This window comes from Nomascus leucogenys, chromosome 5, assembly GCF_006542625.1.
Source record: "Nomascus leucogenys isolate Asia chromosome 5, Asia_NLE_v1, whole genome shotgun sequence".
Classification (NCBI taxonomy): domain Eukaryota; kingdom Metazoa; phylum Chordata; class Mammalia; order Primates; family Hylobatidae; genus Nomascus; species Nomascus leucogenys.
Window position 1 is genome coordinate 123,859,744 of NC_044385.1, and position 12,830 is coordinate 123,872,573.

General features: G+C 41.8%; 2 protein-coding genes across 2 annotated transcripts in view; one reads left to right on the top strand and one right to left on the bottom strand.

The window, feature by feature from the left end:
- Positions 1–334: 334 nt before the first annotated feature.
- Positions 335–12,830, bottom strand: part of LOC115835208 (uncharacterized protein C11orf96-like) — a 45,674-nt gene continuing 33,178 nt past the window's right edge. Inside the window, exons 2-3 of the mRNA XM_030813586.1 lie at positions 3,206–3,331; positions 335–410 (exon numbers count right to left, since the gene is read on the bottom strand). The gene's annotated coding sequence lies outside the window, so the exon portion shown is untranslated. The remainder of the gene's footprint in view (positions 411–3,205; positions 3,332–12,830) is intronic.
- The window catches only part of IPO5 (importin 5), an 81,144-nt gene continuing 78,901 nt past the window's right edge, over positions 10,588–12,830 (top strand). Inside the window, exon 1 of the mRNA XM_030813579.1 lies at positions 10,588–11,012. The gene's annotated coding sequence lies outside the window, so the exon portion shown is untranslated. The remainder of the gene's footprint in view (positions 11,013–12,830) is intronic.

Genomic DNA, 12,830 nt, shown 5'->3' on the forward strand with positions numbered 1-12,830 from the left:
GTTCTCACTCATAGGTGGGAATTGAACAATGAGAACTCATGGACACAGGAAGGGGAACATCACATTCCAGGGACTGTTGTGGGGTGGGGGGAGGGGGGAGGGACAGCATTAGGAGATATACCTAATGCTAAATGACGAGTTAATGGGTGCAGGAAATCAACGTGGCACATGGATACATATGTAACAAACCTGCACATTGTGCACATGTACCCTAAAACCTAAAGTATAATAAAAAAAAAAAAAAAAAAAAGTACTACACGCACCTGGGCAACGACTTCCACACGAACAAGCGCGTGTGCGAGGAGATCGCCATTATCCCCAGCAAAAAGCTCCACAACAAGATAGCAGGCTATGTCACGCATCTGATGAAGCAGATTCAGAGAGGCCCAGTAAGAGGTATCTCCATCAAGCTGCAGGAGGAGGAGAGAGAAAGGAGAGACAATTATGTTCCTGAGGTCTCAGCCTTGGATCAGGAGATAATTGAAGTAGATCCTGACACTAAGGAAATGCTGAAGCTTTTGGACTTCGGCAGTCTGTCCAACCTTCAGGTCACTCAGCCTACAGTTGGGATGAATTTCAAAACGCCTCGGGGACCTGTTTGAATTTTTTCTGTAGTGCTGTATTATTTTCAATAAATCTGGGACAACAAAAAAAAAAAAAAAAAGAAGGGCTCATAGAAGCTATAGTCATTAGGCCGGGTGTGGTGGCTCATGCCTGTAATCCCAGCACTTTGGGAGGTCAAGGCAGGCGGATCACAACATCAGGAGTTCGAGACCAGCCTGGCCAACACAGTGAAACTCCATCTCTACAAAAATGCAAAAATTAGCCAGGTATGGTAGCACACTTCTGTAGTCCCAGTTACTCGGGAGGCTGAAGCAGAAGAATCACTTGAACCTGGGAGGCGGAGGTTGTGGTGATCCAAGATCATGCCACTGCACTACAGCCTGGAGAACAGAGCAAGACTCCATCTCAAAAAAAAAGAAGAAGCTATAGTGCTATAGTGCTTGCATCCTGGGTGACTAAAACATATTTGTATGGAGGCCGAGTGCAGTAGCTCACGCCTGTAATCCCAGCACTTTGGGAGGCTGAGGCAGGTGGATAGCTTGAGGCCAGGAGTTAAAGACCAGCCTGGACAACAAGGTGAAACCCCTTCTCTACCCAAAATACAAAAATTAGCTGGGCGTGGTGGCACATGCCTAAAATCCCAGCTACTCGCAAGGCTAAGACACAAGAATCACTAGAACCTGGGAGGCAGAGGTTGCAGTGAGCTGAGATCACACCACTGCAATCCAGCCTAGGTGACAGAGTAAGACTGTATTAAAAAAAAAAAAGTATATTGCCTTTATATTGGAAAATTTTAGCTAGGTTTTAAAAAAAGTTTGTCACACTCTCTTTCTCTAAAGCTTTGTGAGCAAAGCTCCATTGTTTTCTAACACTGAATGTTTCCTGAAGAGTCAGAGGCCAACCTTACGTTTCCCCCTTAAAGGTGGATCAAGAATCTCCTCCCCACCAAAATGCCAAGGTCTCTGGCTTCATCTTTGTAGACTTATAACTTTACCAGATGTTACTGCTGTTGATTAGTCTGTATCAATTTTTTCAATAAGATGGATCCCTTCAAACTGCAGATTCATGTCTTCTATTTCTACTAAATAAATATCTGGAATTTTTTTTCTAATTTTCTGAGACAACTGCACATTCAAATTTCTTTTTACTCCTGGAAATGTTTATTAAACATTTAAAATATCTTTTTTTTTTTTTTTGAGACAGACTCTGTTGCCCAGGCTGGAGTGCAGTGGTGTGATCTCAGCTTACTGCAACTTCCACCTCCCAGGTTCAAACAACCCTACTGCCTCAGCTATCGGTGTATCTGGGACTACAGGCATGTGTCACCACACTTGGTTAATTTTTTTTTTTTTTTTAACTAGAGACAGGGTTTCACCATGTTGATCAGGCTGGTCTCCAACTCCTGGCCTCAAGCGATCTGCCCACCTCAGCCTCCCAAAGTGCTGGGATTACACTGCGCCCAGCCTTAACATTTAAATAGCTTCCAATTTTTTTGTGTTCGATTATTTTCTCTTTGTCATGTACACCTCTTATGCATGTATTAAACATCTTTTGTCTTTCATAGATCAGTTTCTCTCTAATCCTTCTTAAGCATGCTCATTTACATTACATTTTGTTTGCTTTTCTCAATATGCCATCCATATGCTCCTTTGAGCTACTTTTAATGAGGCTTTTATTTCTATAATAGTGAATATGTATTTTCTTCTTCTTCCCTTTAGTCTGTTAGTTTATGTTTCATCTCCTTATGTTGCCCTGCTATATTTTTCCTGAATTTCCTATATTTCTTCTTTAAGCCCTTGTTTTATAGACACAATTGAATCAAACATTAATTCTTTTTCCTTTTTAGGTTTTGAATGGTGCTGTTTGGCCACAACATTCACTTGCTTTGAAGTAACATTTTTCTGATGAGTGTTTTTTTAGCCAGCATTAGTGTTCCTCCTTTCCCCATTTTTTTCCTCATAGTATCGTTGTATGGTTCTCATTACTATTTGCTACAATTTGTTGCAGGTTACAAGTTACAAATGTCTAATTTTCCTTAGTAGTCATTGTTGAATTATTCAGTTCTTTTTATATCGAATAATTGCAGAAATATCATGCGAGAGGGGCTAGGGGATAATTTCCAGAGTATCAGGATCACAGTTAGGTTCCCTGAGTGAGGCTTTGGGTTCCAGGAGGGTTTTTCAGTGTCAACTTTTCCCCCAGGAAATCCAGACTGATAACTTTGCACTGCATGTGATAGCTTCCTCCGCTCCACTGGCAAACTGCTTCTAGCAAATATGGTGGGTCTGTGTGTTTCCCTTTGTTCCAAATTAGGTATTGTTGGTCTTGCTCTGCTGACGTTCTGAGAGATCTGTACTCCAGGCACCTTCTGTGGACAGCAAGCCCACGTTTTACTGTCGTCACTGAATTTGGCCACCCTCCCCCATCTAGTGTGCTTCAGTGCTACAGCTGTCCCCTCGTTTATTCAAACATGGAGTTTTCTTTTCTATTTATTTTTGTTTGGTGGCATTTTTAGAGACAAGACTGCAGAAGAACTTTCTTACTATGCCATTTTAAACACAGCTATCTCATGATTTTTGTAAAATCCAGATATAATTGTTGTCTTTTTTTATTCTTGTGTGAAGTGTGAAATCTTGCATACCTTCATGGTGTTTTGTAATCAGCCCCAGCCTATTTCATCTTCATCTTCTGCTGCTTCCTCCCACAACTTTTGCTTTGGCTACAAGATGATATCATACAAAATCTTCAGTGGCAAATGTGTTTTCTCCTGAAATTCATAACATAAAATAGCCATTAAAGGATGTTAGTCATACTTGATAACTATTACTGAAACAAAAACAGGACTCAGGCATAAGAGAGAAAAGAGTTTATCAAATGGCAATCAGATCAATGGGGATTGTCTCAACAGAGAAAATATTTGACAAAATAAAAGTGAATTCCTTCCCGAAGACACTGGGATATACAAATTGGAAATCCCAGATTTTGCATTAAAAAAACGTGAATTTCATCCTTTCTCAAATTCCTTTATTAATCTTGGGATTCCCTTTAAAAAAAAGCAATGTTTTTATTGAAGTATAAAATACATACAAATAACTTCATGAATCCTAAGTTTACAGCTCAATGAGTTCTCACAAAATGAACACACATTTGTAATCTCCAATATCAAGAAATAGAAAACTACCAGCCCCCAGAAGCTTACATGGGCCACCTCCTAGTCATTAGTCCGTCATTGCAAAGATATCCACTGTCCTGATTGTTCACCATACAATATGCTTTCTTTTGTGTTTGACTTTCTTTAACTTAACATTATGTTTGTGAGGTTTATCTGTGCATTTTCTTTCTGTATAGCATTGTACTGTATAAATATATCACAACTGATTTATCCATTCTACTGTTGGTGGAAATTTGGGGTGCTACGTGTTTGGGATTATTATAAATTGCTGCCGTGTACCTTATTCTACATGTGTTTTGGTGAGTACATATACAAATTTCTATTGTGTATACCTAAGAGCAGAACTATTAAATAATAAGGTCTATATGGCCAGCTTTTAGTGATACTACCTCAGTTTTCCAAAGTTCTTGGGAGACTCTTCTGGAAGGATTTTTATGCCTGTGGTGAATTTGCATCAAAAGCATTTATATTGGTTACTTTTGGGGTCATAACAATCCACACTGAAACTTAGTGGCTCAAATCAACTCTTTTTTGTTGTTCATGATTCTGTAGGTCAGCAATCTGGGTGGCATCCTAGTCCATTTTCTGTTGCTATAACTAAATGCCTGAGACTGGGTAATTCAAAAAGAAAAGAAATCCATTTCTTAATGTGGCACATATACACCATGGAATACTATGCAGCCATAAACATGATGAGTTCATGTCCTTTGTAGGGACATGGATGAAGCTGGAAACCATCATTATCAGCAAACTATCTCAAGGACAAAAAACCAAACACCGCATGTTCTCACTCATAGGTGGGAATTGAACAATGAGAACACGTGGACACAGGAAGGGGAACATCATACACCGGGGCCTGTTGGGGGGTGGGGGGAGAGGGGAGGGATAGCATTAGGAGATATACCTAATGCTAAATGAAGAGTTAATGGGTGTAGCACACCAACATGGCACATGTATACATATGTAACAAACCTGCACGTTGTGCACATGTACCCTAAAACTTAAAGTATAATAATTTAAAAAAAAGAAATCCATTTCTTACCGTTCTGGAGGCTGGGAAGCCTCAGGTCAAGGGCTGCATCTGGTAAAGGCCCTCTTGCTGGTGAGGACTCTGTGCAGAGTCCCAAGGCGGTTCAGGGCATCCCGCAGCAAGGGGCTGAGCATGCTAGCTCAGGACTCTCTTTCTCCTCTTATAAAGCCACTGATTCCCCATCCTCACGACTTCATCTAATCCTAATTACTTCCCAAAGGTCCCTCTTCTCAAATGCCACAGTCAGATTCCCCACCCTCTTAATATGGTTACAGTGGGGACTAATATTCAAACCATAGCAGGTGGCTATGCCAGTCAGGTTTTCTGCTGAGGTCACTAACGTAGCTGCCGTTATCTGGCAGCTCTACGAGGTCAGATGGGATAAAACGACCTCATTATGTCTGGTGGTTGGTTCTGGCTCTTGACTGAGCCGCATGTCTCCCACAGGTCAGCTTGGGTTTTTCAAATTAGCGTGGCATTCAAAGAGGAAGAGAGCAGACACTAAGATCTCCTGAGGCCTCGTCCTCGTCCAGGAAGCCACCCAGCATCACTGCAGCTGCATTTTATAAGTCAAAGCAGGGCACAGGGCCAGTCCACATTCAGGGAATGGGGGATAAGCTCCACTTCTTTTTTCTTTATTTTTTTTTTAACTTTTAAGTTCAGGGGTACAAGTGCAGGTTTGTTACACAGGTAAACTTGTGTCACGCGGGTTTGTTCTAGATTATTTCATCACCCAGGTATTAAGCCTAATACCCATTAGTTATTTTTCCTGATCCTCTCCCTCCTCCCACCCTCCACCCTCCAAAAGGCCCCAGTCTGTGTTGTTCCCCTCCAAGTGCCCGTGTGTTCTCATCATTTAGCTCCCAAAACTCCACTTCTTGATGAGAAAGTCAGCAAAAAAAAGTCAGCCATTTTTTTCCAATCTCCCATCATCTTTCATCTGACTACAATTATTTATTTTCCTCTCACAGCCAAAGTATGCTTGCCCCACCCTAGGAACACCAAGTGCCTCATCCAATTATGGCATCATGCTCAAGGCTATGGTCTAATCTGCATTAGGTCCAAGTGAGGCTCCTGGAGGACTTATCATCAGGTGCAGCACCCCTCAGTCTGGACACCTTCAAAATAAAAAGGCAAGTTTTCCACCCCACACATACCCAAAATATCATAGTAAAGCAGGATAACCACAATAAATAATCCTATTCAAAAGGGAAGGATGGAGGGACATAGAAGTCATTTTTCCATGGCAATTCTCAAACACAGCTGGACACATGTTGCCAGGTTCCCCTAAACTGGAAGCCGAGAAAGTTCTTTTTTTGTTTTTTGTTTTTGTTTTTGTCTTTGTTTTTGAGATGGAGTCTCACTCTTGTCGCCCAGGCTGGAGTGCAACAGCGCGATCTCGGCTCACTGCAACTTCTGCCTCTTGTGCCTCAGCCTCCTGAGTAGCTGGGATTACAGGTGTGTGCCACCACACCTGACTAATTTTTGAATTTTTAGTAGAGACAGGGTTTCACCATGTTGGTAAGGCTGGTCTTGAACTCCTAACCTCAAGTGATCTGCCTGCCTCAGCCTCCCAAAGTGCTGGGATTACAGGCGTGGGCCACTGTGCCTGGCCCTGGAAAAGTTCTTGATTAGGGTTCATTGCTGTTCCTTTGGCATGGAACCACCCAGCTCATATCTCGGAGTGGTTCTTGGTTCTACACTACACTAGGGGCCCTTAGCTCAGCCCTCTGAGACAATTTTTCATTTCTGTAAGAAATGGCCCATTTTGCCACTGAGTAGCTTTCTCAGTCTGCCTTCTACCTAGAGAACGCCGGGAGCCCACAGGTCATTTTCTTTTTTTTTTTTTTTTCATTTTGAACAGTCTGTTCCTTTTAGTGAAAGATGGCAGTGCTTTTACCAGAAAATTCTCTTAAAATTTTTGTGGATTTCTTGTGACTTTGCTACAGATCTTCATGTGGCAAAAGTCATATTGATAATTTTTGTTTAGACACTTCTTTTTCTACTTTGGGTCATAAGTCAGGCTGAGTGCAGCAATGCTCCTCTGTCTACTGAGAGTGTTCAGGAGACGCTGCCTTGACTCTTTTGGCAACCTTAAATATGATGTCACAGCTGTACACTTAATTTGGGACTTGGCCCCAGGTCTCATTTCATTTTGAGAATCTTCTATGAGCTGTGGAGACCAGGGATGATCAAACAGTTTTATCTTCCAACGCAGCAAATCTTGGATCCTTTCTTTTTTTATTAATATGTCATAGTTGTACACATTTGGGGGGGTGCATGTGATATTTTGATACATGTATACAATGTGTAATGATTTGGATCCTTTCTGTTTTCTCTGAATTCTACTTGCAAATGAAACAGCTACTTCTTGACTTCAACTCTCTCTTCCTCTACCTTATCATATATGTATTTTAGACCAACAAGCTGACACTTTCAACATTCTGCCTGGGGACTTCGTTAATGAAATCCAAAAGTTTATTAGTAGCATTTGCTGTCTTCCAAGTGATTGTAGACAACAGTCTTGCAGATTGCTCTGTCATTTACCTCAATTGCTGGAGCCATCTCTTCATTGCTTTTCCAATCTCCGCTAATGATTGGTTTGCCACTTACACAGCCTTGATGAAAAGTTTTATCATCACTGTCTGTTCTTTTTCTCCATGTCATTTCTCAGGATTGTTTATTCAGCTAGTAACTTTGAGAGATGAGATGGTGTCTCCCCCATGACAAATGGTATGCTGCTAACTGCTTGCTCTGAAAGTGTTGGGGTCCCAAAGCTCAGTGCTTCTCAGTGGCATCTCAGACCCACTGCATGGGTGGCATTCATCTAGGTCACATTGCATCGTCCCCATAGGACTTGGAGGCAGAGAAAACCAAAGCAAATATGCTGACGCCCATGCTGCTTGCTCTGCCATGAATAATAAAGGCCTTTATCTCTGACATAGGAATCTTTGTCTAGCGCCAGCATCCGTGAAACAGGCACAGGCTCACTTATCAGCTTGTAAGTAGGCCAAAAACAAATCCCAGATCCAACAGTCTCCATCTCCAGAAGGTATTCTCAGATTAATTTCCAACAAACCTCAAGTTAACACTACCAAAATTTGGACATGACCTGAAAAAAACTCACTTCCCTGAGATAGAATTGGAGGAAAAATTATGTTCATAGCATTTTTAAAAATTCAGAACCATGTCAGAATTCAGTAATGGAAGTAAATTCTATTAACATCTCTGTGGTCATGTTTCTGTGTGACCTCAGAGCTAGCCAGCCTAAGATCAAATGAAATATTATAGCATTGTCAAAAACCACGTATTCTCTTCAGGAAGTTTTATCTTCAGGATCATTTATCGATCTAGCAAGAAAAAAAATTCCAATAACTTGCCAACTGCAATGCTTTATGTAGTTTCTGAACAAACATTGTAATCTTTAACTCTATGACTCCCAAATAATGTCTGTGTTACAAAATAACAAGTCAGAAAAAAAAAAGATTAGAGACATAAGGAGGAAAAAAGATAAGTAGCATTCATATCTCACCTACCACATGCCAAGGAACTGTAGAAACTTTGTTGATATTTATGTAAAACCCTATGATAATTGCTACTGCAACTTAAAATAAAAGTTACATTAAAAAAATAACAATTACGTCAAGGATCCATGGCTCATGCCAGTAATCCCAGCACTTTGAGAGGCCAAGGCAGGCGGATCAGTTGAGGCCAAGAGTTCTAGACCAACCTGGCCAAAATGGCAAAACCATGACTCTACTAAAAATACAAAAATTAGCCAGGTCTGGCAGCACATGCCTGTAATCCCAGCTGCTCAGGAGGCTGAGGCACCAGAATTGCTTGAATCCAGGAGGCAGAGGTTGCAGTGAGCTGAGATTGTGCCACTGCACTCCAGCCTGGGCAACAGAGTGAGACTCTGTCTAAAAAATAAAAATAAACAAATAATAACAATTGCTACTGCTTTAATTTCACAATGAATAGTACAGCCTGGTGCCTAGGAACAGACTCTATGACAGACAACCTGGGTTTACAGCTCAGCTCACTGCTAATTAGCCCTAAATGTGGGGGCAAGTTACTCAGCTTCTCCAAGCCTTTGTTTCCTCATATGCAAAATGGGGATACTATTCATTCCTACTTCATAGGCTTACTGTGTTATTTGAGGTAAAAGGGTTAACTCCTGTAAAATGCTTGTAAACGTGCTGTTTAATTTCAATGAATAGTATCTAGGTCAAAAACACTGAATGAGGAGGATGAGAGAAAAAGAAAAAAAGTTACCATGTACAGGAACAGAAATGGCTGGAATACACTCTTAATGATCCAAGAGTCTGGGAGGAAGGAATGCAGTACTTCCAATGCCTGGATTTCTGGATGACTGCAAGTTGACTCCAGAAACTTTTTTTGCATTAGCATCTTTCTAAAATATAGAAATCTAATGTCCTTAATCTCAGACATCTAGCCTCAAAAACTATGAGACAATGCATTTCTGTTGTTCAAGCCATACAGTTTGTGGGTCTTTGTGACAGCAGCCCTAGAAAACTAACACAAAACACACTACGTAAATTTGCACTATCTCTTCTGATTTCTTTTCTTTTTTTCTTTTTTTTTGAGATGGAGTCTCGCTCTGTCACCCAAGCTAGAGGGCAGCGGTACGGTTTTGGCTCACTGCAAACTCCACCTCCCAGGTTCAAGCGATTCTCCTGCCTCAGCCTCCCAAGTAGCTGCGATTACAGGCACTTGCCACCATGCCCAGCTAATTTTTGTATTTTTAGTAAAGACGGGGGTTTCACCATGTTGGCCAGGCTGGTCTCGAACTCCTGACCTCAGGTGATCAGCCCACCTCGGCCTCCCAAAGTGCTGGGATTGTAGGCGTGAGCCACCGCGCCCAGCAGACTTCTTTTCTAAATGAAGACACAGTACAGAAGTGCTTATAATAACAAGTAACAATTCCCTACCCCATCCCTAGTCCCTCTCAGTTACAATCTAAAGAGCCTTTTAAATTGCTGTTAAATTTCCTTCTTCTTTAAAGCCTTTCCAACTACCTGGAAATGCAGTGTGGGTTTCTCATTTTTCTGATATGAATGTTCCACTTTGCAGCACACGAAACGCCTACGCAATGCATATGCATAATAAATTTTTTTTTTTAGTGTTTGAACAACTCCACGTCAGACTGCTTTGGAAGGACGTTGGCTTTATGAAAGTCTGTTTTACATGGAGGTGCTGTGGGCAGCTGAAAATAGCCCAGGCTTCATGGGGGGTCCACTGCCTGCCTGCTCTACCTGTAGCCAGGTGACTTCAGTGCCCCACACATGGTTGCCTTATTTTTTTAATGGATGTAGGAAGATAATATCTCAAAATATGAATCTCAGTGCTCTTCTTTTCTTTTTTTTTTTTTTTTGAGACGGAGTCTCGCTCTGTCGCCCAGGCTGGAGTGCAGTAGCATGATCTCGGCTCACTGCAACCATCGCCTCCCTGATTCAAGCGATTCTCCTGCCTCAGCCTCCCAAGCAGCTGGGATTACAGGCGCCCGCCACCATGCCTGGCTAACTTTTGTATTTTTAGTAGAGACAAGGTTTCACTATGTTGGCCACACTGGTCTTGAACTCCTGACCTCAAGTGATCCACCCGCCTTGACCTCTCAAAGTGCTAGGATTACAGGCATGAGCCACCGCACCCAGCCACCTCTTTTCTTATTTTACTGTGAAATACAAAACATTCACAGTTTAACCACTACCTAAGTTGGAAGATAGAACACTGCCCCTCCTCCAGTAATGTTCCACATCACTCGACATTAAGGAAGTGCAAATTAAGGCCATGATGATCTAACACTACACATGTATCAGAACAGGGGAAAAAAGTGTAATAGCAGCAATAGCAAATGCTGGCAAGGATGCAGAGAAATTGCACTTCTCACACATTGCTGGTGGAAATGTAAAATGGTGCAGTCACTTTGGAAAATGGTGTGTTGGTGTCTTTTAAAACTAAGCATACACTTACCATGAAACCCAGCAATTGCACTCCTGGGAATTATTTAAGAAGTAAAAATGTGTATACATACAGAAACCTATGCACAAGTACTCATAGTAGCTTTATTTGTAACAGGCAAAAACTGGAGGCAACCGAAATGTCCATCAAAAGGTGCATCCGTACAGTGAAATGCAACTCAGCAACACAAAGGAACAAACTATTCATAAGAACATGTGTCAATCTCAAGCGGATTCTCTGATTGTACAAAGCCAATCTCAGAAGGTCATGCATTACACAATTCCATTTATACAACATTTCCAATGACAAAATTACAGAAGAGGAAAATAGTCTAGTGGTTGTTGCCAGGGTCTAGGGATGGCGGGGAGGGGCTGGAGGGAGGAAACTATGAAGGAGACACACACGAGGAGCTTTGTGTATGTGTAATCAAATGACACAGAACTAGATCCATACATTGGACCAATGTCAATTTGTACTATCATTATGGGTGATCCAACTATTGGGGAAATTGAGTGACAGGTATGCAGGACATTTATGCACAGTGTTTGCATCTTCCTGTGAATTTATAATTATTTTAAAATACATATATTTTTAATTCTAAAGTAGCCACCACCTAAGTCAAGATAGGATAGTGGCTGGGCGCGGTGGCTCACGCTTGTAATCCCAGCACTTTGGGAGGCCGAGGCGGGCGGATCACGAAGTCAGGAGATCGAGACCACGGTGAAATCCCGTCTCTACTGAAAAATACAAAAACTTAGCCGGGCGTGGTGGCGGGCGCCTGTAGTCCCACCTACTCGGAGAGGCTGAGGCAGGAGAATAGCGTGAACCCGGGAGGCGGAGCTTGTAGTGAGCTGAGACTGCGCCACTGCACTCCAGCCTGGGCGACAGAGCGAGACTCCGTCTCAAAAAAAAAAAAAAAAAAAAGATAGATAGTGTCTCCTGTCCCACACATTCCTCCCCACTCAAAACCCTCTTCCTTGCCATTGACACCTTGCTTCCTATTATATATTGACCTCCTGTCTTCGTCTGTTTATATTGCTACAAAGGAATATCTGAGGCTGGGTGATTTATAAAGAAAAGATATTTGGCTCATGGTTCTGCAGGCCATACAAGAAGCATGGCACCGGCATCTGCTTCTGGTGGGGACCTCAAGCTGCTTCTGCTCATGGCGGAAGGGGAAGGGGAGCCAACATGTGCAGGTCACATGGTGAGAGAGAAGGAGGCAAGACAGAGTGAGCAAGAAGGTGCCAGGCTTTTTTCAACAACCAGTTCTCTCAGGAACTGAGAGTGAGAACTCACTCACTCCCAAGAGAATGGCACCAAGCCATTCATGAGGGATCCAAACACCTCCCACGAGACCCCACCTTCAACACTGGGGATTAAATTTCAACATGAGACTTGGCAGAGCTAAACAAACTGCATCCAAACCATAGCACCACCTACACATGCTTTCCTAAAAATAAATTATTTTTTGCCTAATTTAAACTTTATACAGATGGAAGCAATCATATGAAATCTTTTGACTCTGCCTTTTTTCACTAAACTTTTTCACTAAACAACATAATTGTGAGTGTCATCCATGGTGCGTGTAGCTGTAATTCTGTATTCCATCAAATGAATACACCACAATGAATGCATCCATTGTGTTGCAGATGACTTTTTGGGTTGTTTCTGGTTTGGGGCTATTATGAGCGATGCTATCAGGAGCATTATTGCACCCTGGTGCATCTGTGCATGCAGATTTCCAGAGAATATACCCAGGAAATAAGCTGCAGGCTCCTGGGGTATATTTATTTTCAACTTTACAAGAGAACAATAAATTATTTTCCAAAGGTTTGTACCATTTTTCACCTCCATTGGCTGTGTAGGTAAGTTCTTCTTGCTTTGTTTAGCTTTGAAAGACAGATTTAGCCATTCTGGTGGGTGCATAATTGTGTCTTGTTGTAGCTTTAATTTGCATTTCTCTGATTACTTTTTGGTTGAGCATCGTTTCATTTTGGATTGTCTCTGTTATGAAATGTTGGTTCAAGTTTTTGATCTTTTTCTATTGAGTGGCGCATCTTTTCCTTACAGATTTGTAAG